Source organism: Sus scrofa, chromosome 13, assembly GCF_054392235.1.
Source record: "Sus scrofa isolate SSC_HxYL_T2T_F1_AM1 chromosome 13, Sscrofa_HxYL_maternal_Yorkshire_Landrace_v2.0, whole genome shotgun sequence".
Taxonomy (NCBI): Eukaryota; Metazoa; Chordata; class Mammalia; order Artiodactyla; family Suidae; genus Sus; species Sus scrofa.
In genome coordinates, this window is record NC_139395.1 from 152,765,967 (window position 1) to 152,778,572 (window position 12,606).

The window sequence follows — 12,606 nt, forward strand, 5'->3', positions numbered from 1 at the left end:
GTCAATTTTTAAAAAGCTTAAAAATAAATGTATTTGGAAATAAGATACAGCCTTTTGTGGGTTATGAAAACTTAACAGAAATTAGAAAATATTTAGATTTGAATAACAAAAATATTGCTAATACATTTTTGACATAAAGCTAAAATAGTGCTTAAATAATAGGACATTAAAGCTTATATTTAGAAAAATTAAAGGCAGAAATTAATCAGCTAAGCATCCAACTTAAGGTAAAAAAATACTCTTGAATAGAAACAGAAAATAATTAAACAGAAACAAAAGCATACAACAGAGAGAAGTAATAAAGTCAATAGCAATTTCTTTGTAAAAAAGTAAAAAAAATAAACCTTCGATATGACTGCTGAAGAAAAACAAGAAAAGGTGCAAATAGTTTGAGGAATAAAAAGGATATAACTAAGATATTAAAATCCTTTTAGATTAAGATCTAAAGACAAGATAATACTGGAAACAATTTTATGCTAATAAATTGACAATTTTGATAAAATATAGATTTTCGTAGAAAAAATAACAGCAAAAGTGACTGAAGAACTAGATATCCTGAATTTTCTAATATGTATAAAATAAATTCACTTAGTAATTAAAAATTTACCTAACAAGTAAATTAGGAAATACAACATGATAAGATGATTTAACTAGTGAGTTCTACCAAATCTTTAAAGAACAGATAATTCCAGTCTTTTAGAATTATAAATGTAAACATTCTGGAGAGCAGAAGTAGAGAAAACACTCCCCAACAATTTTTCAGAGCTAGTTTAACCTTCATACCAAAAATAGACAGCAGTACAAGGTAGCAAAAAAATAGATTGATTCATTTATGTAAAGAGATGCACAAATTCTAATAAAAACTTTAATAAATATAATTCAGCTCTGTATAAATATATCCTGGTCAAGTTGAGTTTATCTCAGAAATGCAAAAATACTTTAACTTTAGAAAATCTATCAATGTATCTCACCATATGGATATATTAAAGGGTATGTTCATTTATATAGAGAGAAATCATTTTATAAAGAATTATAGGAGTTCCCTTTGTGGTGCAGCAGAAACGAATCCGCCTTGGAACCATAAGGTAGCTGGTTCGATCCCTGGCCTCGCTCAGTAGGTTAAGGATCCAGCGATGCTGTGGCTGTACTGTAGGCCAGCTGCTACAGCTCTGATTCGACACCACCTAGGCCTGGGAACTTCCATATGCTGCGGGTGTGGCCCTAAAAAGCAAAGAAAAAAAAAAAAAAGAAGAAGAAGAAAGAATTCACAAAAGGATGTCTACCAGAGGCCTAAGGGGAAAGCATGATATTTCATGGTACAACATTGGTGCAATTCCCTACAAAATCAGGAATGAGACAGTGGATACTTCCTACCACTTATCTTCAGCAGTGAATTGGAGCTCCTGTCAAATACAGTAAAGAATAAACAAAAAAGACTAAAAATGGAGAAACAAGAATATCATTATATCATAGGAAAAATAATCATCTATAGAAAATCCAAGAAAATCTGGAGACAAATTATTAGAATTAATAAAAGCGTTCTGCAAGATTCTAAGTAGAAATTATATATAAATCAATTTCATTTTTATACATGTGAAAAAGTAAATGTAAAGGCATTTTTTTATTTATTTTTTTTTTGTTTTTTGTCTTTTGTTGTAGTTGTTGTTGTTGTTGTTGCTATCTCTTGGGCCGCTTCCGCGGCATATGGAGGTTCCCAGGCTAGGGGTTGAATCGGAGCTGTAGCCACCGGCCTATGCCAGAGCCACAGCAACGTGGGATCGGAGCCACGTCTGCAACCTACACCACAGCTCACGGCAACGCCGGATCGTTAACCCACTGAGCAAGGGCAGGGACCGAACCCGCGACCTCATGGTTCCTAGTCGGATTCGTTAACCACTGCGCCACGACAGGAACTCCAAGGCTTTTTTTTAAATGAGTACAATAGCAACAGCAAAAAAAAAGGTGACTAGAACTAAATTTAACAAAAGAGGTATAAAATTTTCATGAAAAAAATTACAAAATGTCATTGAAAGGCATTAAAGAAGATCTAAATAACTGGAGAGATATGTCCTCATTTAGAGGAAGACTTATATAGAGATGTCTATTCTCCAAAAATTAATCTTATTGGAGATCCCGTCATGGCGCAGTGGAAACAAATCCGACTGGGAGCCATGGGGTTGCGGGTTTGATCCCTGACCTTTCTCAGTGTTTTGGGGATCTGGTGTTGCAGTGAGCTGTGGTGTAGGTCTCAGGCGCAGCTCAGATCTGGCGTTGCTGTGGCTGTGGCTAGCAGCAACAGCTCTGATCGGACCCCTAGCCTGGGAACCTCCATGTGCTGTGGGTGCGGCCCTAAAAAAGACAAAAAAAGACACCCACAGAAAATTAATCTTATCAATTCAGTACAATTTCAAACAAAATCATAAGAGATTTTCTTCATAGAAACTGATGGAGTAATTATAAAATTTGAAGTTCCTGTTGTGGCATTGTGGTAACAAACCTGACTAGTATCCATGAGAATGTGGGTTTGATCCCTGGCCTTGTTCAGTGGGTTAAGGATCCAGTGTTGCCGTGAGCAATAGAGTAGGTCGCAGACGTGGCTCAGATCCTGCGTTGCTGTGGCTGTAGTTGTAGGCCCGCAGCTGCAGCCCCAATCCAACCCCTAGCCTGGGAACTTCCATATGCCTCAGGTGCTGCCGTAAAAAGCAAAATAAATAAATAAATAAATAACTTATATTAGGAGTTCCCTGGTGGCCTAGTGGTTAAGGGCCTGTTGTCACTGCTGTGGCTTGGGTCACTGGCCTGGGAACAATCACATGCTGCAGGCACAACCAAAAAAATTTATGTTAAACAAAAAGACCCAAGCTGAGCAAAGACAATTTTAAAGAAGAAAAAGTAAACTAGAAGTGACTTGATCTATAACATACTATGACATTATATAACTACAGTAATTAAGGTGTTTTATTGATGTAGGGATAGGCAAAAAGACCCACTAAATAGAACAAAAATCTCCAAAACAGACCTGTGCCAACATGGAAACTTGAGAACATGTATACCTTGAGTATATGTATCAAGTATGTATGTATCGAATACCTTAAAAAAGAAATTTATATAATAAACCTATATATATGTATAGTAGAGATACATATATCTCAAGTTTATATATTGTACATACTATACAAATTATATAAATATATACCATTCTGCAATATTTATGATATACTTTTTTACATTGCAGGTTTTATGTGTCAATATTTTTATGGTACATTAAAATATTTCCAGTAAATATTTGCAAGTAGAAGCTAAGTACCATTTTTTTTTTTTTTTTGGCTGTGCCTGCAGCATGTGAAACCTCCCTTGGCCAGGGATCAAACCCATGCCACAGCAATGGCCCAAGTTGCTGCAGTGACAATGCTGAATCCTTAACCTGTTGCTCCACAAGAGAACTCCAGAAGCTAAGTACCATTTAAAAATCAGAACTTATGTGATAAAGAATACAGGTGATTCCTTTATTCAGGTTTCTGTGTTCAAGTCAAAACTGCTGTTTGTTGCTTGCATTTTTGCTCATTGTTTTTTTTTTAATTTTCTGAGTATCATGTGACTATCTATATGCATACGTTTCTCAATATCGAGCCCTGAGTGTGCATGTATATATGAGTAACAGAAGTAAGCTTGCAGATCACTAAGAAAACAATGGACCAGTGTCAAAAAGTGGTCTTGGACAAGTGGTTAAGGAAATGTGGAAACAATACATTTGGGTCATGGCTTAAAGGGGATACCTTAGATGCAGAGCCTGAGATGGGGAACCTTGTTCAAGTGACTTATTGGAGGAGTACTCTCAGGAGTATGGGCCTAAAGGACAATGCCTAAGGCAGGGGGAACAGCTAGCAAGAGTGTGGTCTTACTGGAAGACTAGCTTCAGTCTGATTTCAAGAGGAGGCTCTAGAGCACACCCATACTATTTGAGTAAGTTGCACCCTGTAGCAAGGGTTGGCTTTTGTAACTCTAATGTCACTTATTGGCCTAGGTTTGTCCTTGGGGAAAGGAGGGGATCCTTCTAGCAAGATGGCTCCTGTTAGGTCTGCAACTCTTTAGAGAAGAGGGCAGCTGAAAGGTATCAGCCAGCACTCACAGCAGGTGGGGCAATGGGTATACTGGTCAGAAGCAGGAAATACATTTGGCCAGTACAGGTGGGAAAGAATAACTGTTCCGATTTGCCTGACCTTGTCAATGTTAGCATCAAAATTCCTCTATCATATTCCCATATGTGTTTCCCAGGACACACATACACAAAATCCTGGTCTTCTATGATGTGTGGAAAGTTGGGGGAAAAGTACAAAATGGTATGACATGCCCAAAAATAGAGGCTGAAAGCAACACTGCTTATAGTTTCAAATGGATATAGCACAGATTTTTTGACTTCTATAGTCACCGTCATTGTTTTTTTGCTATGCCCACTGATATTAGTAACCATGATTTGCAGTTCATAGTAATGATCTTCCATTATTGCATCATTCTGGGAGATACGACTTAAGTGTGCAATTTAAGTGCATTGTAATCCTAAACATTAGCAGTAAACCTCTGGCTTTGCCTGTGGATTAACCATTGTGCCTTGTACAAATTAATTGTTTTTTAACATTGTGAGTATGATGATCATATTTTATAAAAGTGAAGACAGTGAAAATGAGAATGATTATAATACCAGCAACAGCATGATGACATCACTGAAAGGACAATGTAACTGGATTATGAAGGTAAATACCCCAAAACAGAGCATACTGCACAATATGCCCAGAAGAATTTGGGGTTGGGTGTGGTGGGTGGGTATAAAAGCATATATAGAGACTGAAATTTACAAGCCCAGAATGAGACAGACAAGTACTTCAAACTCAACCAAAAGTTTGTTTAGTTTCTCCCAAAGACATCAATGCTCAAGTTGAAAATAGTAGCTGCTGGGAATTCCCTTTGTGGCTCAGTGGTTAACGAACCCAACTAGGTACCATGAGGATGCGGGTTCGATCCCTGTCCTCACTTAGTGGGTTAAGGATCTGGCGTTGCTCTGAGCTGTGGTGTAGTTCTCAGACGCGGCTCTCGAGTTGCTGTGGCTGTGGCATAGGCTGGCAGCTGTAGCTCCAATCCAACCCCTAGCCTGAGAACTTCCACATGCCACAGGTGTGGCCCTAAGAAAAAAAAAAGAAAGAAAGAAAGAAAAGAAAGGAAATAGTGGCTGCTGAATTAGCTTGGGCATATAACAAACCAATATGCATTATTGTATCCTGCCTTTCTTTCATTGCTCTATAGAAGGGAGTAGGGTTGTATTTCCTGATTCAAAAAAAATGTCCCCCCCTAGCTCTTAAGGTAATTTGGCTTGAAAGTGCAGTTTCAAATTGTCTTCTTGTTGTCTATTAAGATTTTAATGATGAGTTCCTGGCGTGGTGCAGCGGAAACAGATCCGACTGGGAACCATGGGGTTTCGGATTCAATACCTGGCCTTGCTCGGTGGGTTGAGACTCCATTGTTGCCGTGGGCTGTGGTGTAGGTCATGGACATGGCTCGGATCCTGAGTTGCTGTGGCTGTGGCGTAGACCAGTAGCTACAGCTCCTATTCGACCCCTAGCCTGGAACCTCCATGTGTCATGGGTGCAGCCCTAAAAAAGACCAAAAAAAAAAGATTTTAATGAAACCACAAAGACATAAAACCAAAGTGTGTTATATCTTCTCCAAAGACAAAGTAGACTTGGCTCATTTTCCAATTTCAGGGCAAATGATAATTTTGACAAATTCTATTCAGTCTCTAAACTTTTTACCAAAGAAAATGAAATGATCTTATCTGCTAAACACCTTATATACAGAACACTGTTTAAAAGAGGAGTGTGGTTTGCTTACCTGTGATACAGAGGTTTTCATAAGGAAAGTATTTGAATGTTTCAGTTTCCTCAACATGTGTGAAAGCATTTAAAGACATTACTGATTTTATAGAAATGGCAGGAGATAGCTTCCTTAAACATGTGCCTGCAGGGTGGCTCTCATTGTTGCCAGACATAGAAAAGATGTTAAAATGTTGGCCTGCCATAAATTCATATTTTCAGAGTGTGGAGCAAGAATGTCCTCCAATTTGGAAATACATTGAGGATGAGAACGGAGAAAAGAATGACAGTGAAACAAAAATAAACATACTGGTTCTCAAAAACTACCAGATAATCCTTGAAAAGGCCAGAAGGAATCTGAAAAAGGATAAACCAACTGAACCTGAATTATTCAATGTTATATGCAGGTTGTGACAAAAACTTCAAACAGAAAAAAATCCCTAATTTATTGAAGATAAGACTGTTTCAGAATTATTTAAAAATGTCCCTATGGGGGGAAAAAAGCAATTAAATTAAATGGAACTTTCTGAGTTTCTTCACTAAAATTGTGCATTTAATTGGTATCTAACTTTGGTTCACAAGTTCAAATTACCTCTCTGCTGTAAAATCTTTTTCCCTGGAGAAGAGAGGTTTAACTTATGATGATATACATTGTACTTCAGAGTGTTTTGAAAACAATGGGCATTTGAAATTTTTTTGTCTTTTTTGTTTGTTTGTTTAGGGCAGCACTCGCAGCATATGGAGGTGCCCAGGCTAGGGGATGAATCGTAGCTATAGCTGCTGGCCTACACCATAGTCATGGAAAAGCAGGATCCGAACTGCATCTGCAGCCTACACTGCAGCTCACTGCAACACCAGATCCTTAACCCACTGATCAAGGCCAGGGATCAACCTGTGTCCTCATGGAAATTAGATTCATTTAGCTGAGCTTCCACGGGAACTCCTAACAATGGGCATTTCGGATATGGAGATGGTTAATTTACAGATGCAAAGAAATGGATTGACAAACAGTTTACTAAAGCAGGTTTGTAGATACAAAATAGGTGGACATTTTGGAGAACTGGCAATAAATTCCTGTAAGTTTAAAAACCTGCTGCGCTAGTAATTAAAATCCTAGATAGGAGTTCCCGTCGTGGTGCAGTGGTTAACAAATCCAACTAGGAAGCATGAGGTTGCGGGTTCGGTCCCTACCCTTGCTCAGTGGGTTAAGGATCCGGCATTGCTGTGAGCTGTGGTGTAGGTTGCAGACGCGGTTCGGACCCAGCGTTGCTGTGGCTCTGGCGTAGACCGGTGGCTGCAGCTTCGGTTCAACCCCTAGCCTGGGAACCAACATATGCCGCGGGAGCGGCCCAAGAAATAGCAAAAAAAAGACAAAAAAAAAAAAATAAAATAAAATAACATAAAATCCTAGATATTCTACACTCACTTTTGTTGAAGGAATATTTAACTTGATGTCATTTGTACCAACAATATAAATCAGAGAACCGCAAGTAGAGGAACAGAGCTACAAGTCAAAATTAATTTTATATTTGACTGTGTTCAGTTTTACTGTTATGTAAAAGATATCCTAAAGGCTCCAGGCAGTTTAGAGAAATACTGATGAATAAGGAAATAAACAATAAAAATATCCCAGTGTATCATGGGACAAAAACATGGTTTTTTAAAAATTTTTATTTATTTATTTTTTGCTTTTTAGGGTGACACCTATGGCATATGGAAGTTCCCAGGCTAGGGGTTGAATCAGAGCAGCAGATGCCAGCCTATACCACAGCCACAGCAAGGTGGGATCTGAGCAACCCACACCACAGCTCATCAAGGCAATGCCTGATGCCCCACCCAATGAGTGAGGCCAGCTTCTAAAAGCATTTATTTTATTGAAATATAGTTGATTTACAATGTTGTTAATTTCTGCTGTACAGCAATGATTCAGTTACGTACATAAGTATTCTTTTTCATATTCTTTTCCGTTATGGTCTGTTACAGGAGATTGAATATAGTTCCCTGTGTTAATACAGTTGGACATTGTTGTTTATCCACTTAGATATAATAGTTTGCATCTGCTAATCCCAAACTCTCAGTCCATCCCTCCCCCATTCCCCCTTCCCCTTGGCAACCATTTGTTTGTTTTCTATGTCTGTGAGTCTGGTTCTGTTTCATAGTTCATTTGTATCATATTTTATTTTTTTGTCTTTTTAGGGCCACACCCACAGCATATGGAGATTCCCAGGCTAGGAGTCAAATTGCAGTTGTAGCTGCCGGCCTACGCCACAGCCACAGTCACAACAATGAGGGATCTGAGCTGCATCTGCGACCCACAGCACAGCTTGAAGCAACGCCGGATCCTCAACTCACTGAAGGAGGCCAGGGATCCAACCTGCGTTCTCATGGATACTAGTCAGATTTGTTCTCCTGTGCCATGACAGGAACTCCCATTTGTGCCATATTTTAGATTCTACATATAAGTGATGTCATATGTCATTTGTCTTTCTCTTTCTGACTTACTTCACTTGGTATGATAATCTCTAGGTCCACCCATGTTGCTGCAAATGACATTTCATTTTTTTAAAGGGTGAGTGGTGTTCCATTGTGTATATGTACCACATATTTGTCCATTCATCTGTTGATGGACATTTAGGTTGTTTCCATGTCTTGGCTATTGTAACATAGGAGTATGTCTTTCTGAATCATAGTTTGGTCCAGACAGATGCCTAATAGTGAGATTGCTGGATCATTTGGCAATTAGTTGCCACTTTTAACAAGTCCTATTGCTAGTTTAAATAATAGCATTTATGCAACAGAAAAAAATACAACAGAAATAAGTATATACTTATTTTTCATTTTATGTTAAAATGTGTATAATTATTAAATATGTTCACACCCATCTGTTTGGCAAAAATAAAAAAGTCAGACATTCCCAATGTTAGCGAGGATGTTTAGAAAAGAGATTCATATACTGCTCGTGGAGTGTAAACTGGCACAACCACTTTGGGAAATAATCCATAGATATCTAGTATGTTGGTTTCTGGTAACAAATTACTGGAAACCTAGTGGCTGAATACACATTTATTATCTCATAGTTTCTTTGGGCCAGGAGTACAGATACAGTAGAGCTAGTTCCTCTGCTCAGGGTCTCACAAAGCTGCAATCAAGGTGTAAGTCTGGTTGCCTTTTTATCTGGAGACTTGATTGGGGAAGAATCCACTTTCATGCTCTCTCAGGTTGTTAGCAGAATTCATTTCCTTGTGATTGTAGGAAAAACGGCTCTGGCTTCTTACTGGCTGTCAGCTGGATGTTGCACATAGGTTCTAGAAACCATCTGAAGTTTCCTGCCACATGGCCCTCTCCATAGGCAGTTCTCAGCATGAAAACTCACTTCTTCGGGAGTTCCTGTCATGGCGCAGTGGTTAGTGAATCCGACTAGGAACCGTGAGGTTGGGGGTTGCTCAGTGGGTTAAGGATTCGGTGTTGCCATGAGCTGTGGTGTACATCGCAGACTCGACTCAGATCCCGTGTTTCTGTGGCTGTGGTGTAGGCTAGTGGCTACAGCTCCAATTAGACCCCTAGCCTGGGAACCTCCATATGCCGCAGGAGCAGCCCTAGAAAAGGCAAAAAAAAAAAAAAAAAAAAGAAAAATTACTTCTTCAAGGCCAGCAGGAGACTGTCTAGTTTCGGTCTGCTAAGAAAGAGACTTATATCATGAAATGTAATCATCTTTGCCATATTCTGTTGGCCAGAAGTCAACAGTTTCACTCACACTTAAGGGGTAGGGATTATATAGAGCAACACCAACAGGTGTTGCCCTCTCCCCAAAGATCATGGGGGTCATCTTAGGGTTTCACCTACCTCATCTAGTAAAGTTAAAGATGCAATGTCTTAGGATCTAGCAGTTTCCTTGGACACACAAAGATACGGAAATGTTCATAAGAGTATTGTTTGTAATATAAAAATTATTCTATAATTTAAATTAAAAAAATTTAAATACAAAAAGACATTAGCTAATGAAACATCATGTATGGTATGATAACATTTTTGTAAAAGTGACATATATATAGGAATTCTGCTTCAGCAGTGGCGTGCAGTTGTTGTCTTGAACAAATCCTCCTACCACTAAGAACAAATGGACAATATATAAAAAACATTAAGGCGTTGAAGAGCTACCACAGACAGCAGTGACAATCTGTGGGTCCAAGATCTGGAAGAAAAGGGAAGCCAAGAGAGATGAACCTGATGTTTGCTGTTACTTTTCTACCTGTGGTAATTGCTAATTCTGAAAGCAGTAGCTGAAAAACAGTACAGCTTTTGGTTGTCTTACAGGGTTGAGATGGCTGGGTTAAAGACGAGAAGCCCTAGTAAATACCCCAGACTTTTGGTTGGGACCTTCCAGGGACACTCTAACTAGGAGTAAGGGTGAACTGGAAAGAAACTAGTTTTCACAATACTGAAGTCCAGTTCTGAATAATATTAGCTTCTGGTTGGAATAAAGTGATCTGTCCTCAGCTTAGCTGTGGTCAGGCATCCTTGCCTCTAAATCTCTTAGAACACATTCCCTCTCCCCAGCATCCTTGCTCACACTCAACTCCTAGAAAATACACCTTGGTGGGGAGGGAATACTGACACAGCAGAGAGAGATCCAGGACAAACGAACATTGCATAGCCCAGGATTCAGGTAATGTCCTCTCTCCCACACTTTCGTCATAGTTTTACCCCATCTCTTTCACTTTACTTCTCCGTGGGTGTTTTATATTGATTTGCTAAACCATGTCATGTGTGAGACTTTCTATTCCGTGACCACTGCTTGGCTGGCTTGTCTTTCTTCTTTTGAAGACACTACTTAAAAAGAATTCCCTAAAAAGAATACAATCAAATTTATCAGTAACAATTATTTGTCGCAAATATTCGTTTGAGAGCGTTTATTGAGAGTAAAGCAAGTATGTGTATCTCAGTAAACTTAATGACTTTTTGATACTAATACATCATCAGGCAAAGGTGATGGGAGAGAAATGAAAAAGGAAATACAGAGAAGCTTCCTCAAACGCGCTGCCTGTGAATGCCTTAGACACGAGGCGCTGACTTCTAACATTTTTGTAATAACCCAATAATCCCTCACCCTCATTCATTCCATTATTCATTCAATAAACGTGTATTAGGTAACAACTACCAAAGAGGTGAGCAAGGATCGATCCGTCCTGGAAGAGCTTCGAAGACAGGTTTGTAGACATAACTTTGCAATTCAACCTGAATAGTACCTTTTCATTGTCACGCCGGCATGACTATCCAACCTTTGGAATTAACTGCGAACCTCTTCAACCAGACCTTCTCCCGACCCGAGACTGCCCACTAGTTCCGGGCTAACAGCTAATGCTTCCAGAGAAAGACCGTGGGAAGACTACATTTCCCGGCAGCCTTTACAGCAGGGCGGTGGATGGGGGCGCGCAGGCGCGCAGGCCCGCCCCCGCGCACAGGCGCACTGCGAACGCCGGCAGAGCTGGGTCTCGCTGTGCTGGGTGCGCGGCGGCGGCGGCGGCGGCGGCGGGGAGTGAGGCCTGCTGTGCACCGCCGAGGGACGAGCAGGCTCTTGTAGGTTGTGTGCGGGAGAGGCACGGCGGGCGGGCGAGCGAGAGCCAGCGGCTCACCCCAGCGGCTCACCCCAGCAGTGGCACTGGGATCGGTCGCCTTGAGCCTGGTGAGTGCGAGGCCCCGGCGGCGGCGGCCCCGGCCCCTCCCCCTCCCGCCGGCGGATCCGGCAATCCTCGGCTGGACCCGGGAGAGGCCCCGCGGCGAGGGCTGGCGCCGGCCGTGCTCAAGCTGGGGTTCCTGGGCCTGGGCGCTCACGGCGCGTCTGTGCGTCACGGGCCCGGCGATCCTAGCGGCCGCGCGGCCGGCGGAGGGGAGGGTGGGGGTGGGGAGTGCTGGTGCGTTCGCCCTCGGGAACGCCGGTCGAGGCGAGGCGGGGCAGGGCGGCGGCGGGGCTGGAAGGGGCGCCGGGTACTGCGGGGCGCCGAGGCAGCGGGGCGGAGAGGAGGGAGTGCGGAGCCAGCGCCTCGGCCTGGCGCTAGCGAACAAGCGGGAGCCGGGCGGGGGGCGGGGGTGGGCCTCGCCGAGTGCCATGACTGAGGTAGGAAAGAGCCAGGGTGGTGGTGGTGGGGGGGAGCGTGTAAAAATCCTAACCGAGGTAGCAAGGGACCGTCTTAGGAATTTGTAAGTTAACAGCCCGAGCCGGAGCGGGTGGTTCAGAGGGAGGTGGAGGGGGGGCGGGGGCGGAGACGGACGGCTGCAGTTTACAGATGTCATAACAACATGGGCCTGAAGCGGCTGACAGGGGTGTGGTAATTATAGGAATGACAGAACTTCGTCTGCACACAGCGTGTGTCAGTGGTGATGCTAGGAAAGCGGCGAAGTATTAGATTAAGCTCTAAATGGGAGGAGAAAACCGAAGGGTGATTGGAGTCCGGGAAGTCGTCGAGAAGGAATGTTTTAGGTTTGAATGGAAGTATTTAATGTTCCACTTTTAAGTGGACGACGTCAAAGTACTTGATTTTTAAAGTTTATATTTAGAATGAACAGTTTGAAATTTTTTCTAAAACAATGCTAAATAACATTTCTAACTTTATCAATCCTTTTTTCCTTTAATAAATAGTGAAACCCCCTGTTTCTTAGCAGTGGATGAGTAAGTGATTCCCTCCCCGCCACCTTGTTGCTTCAAGGCTTATTTTTGACATTCTTTTTTTCCTAACTTTTTCTT

At 41.5% G+C, this 12,606-nt stretch overlaps 1 long non-coding RNA gene across 1 annotated transcript; it reads right to left on the reverse strand.

Annotated features, from left to right (window-relative positions):
- Nucleotides 1–8,912: 8,912 nt before the first annotated feature.
- LOC146397702 (uncharacterized) lies at nt 8,913–11,208 on the reverse strand. The gene is made up of 2 exons (XR_014824691.1): nt 11,111–11,208; nt 8,913–9,460 (listed from the first exon to the last, which is right to left on the reverse strand). It is a non-coding gene; the product is annotated as an uncharacterized LOC146397702 (long non-coding RNA).
- Nucleotides 11,209–12,606: the final 1,398 nt, after the last annotated feature.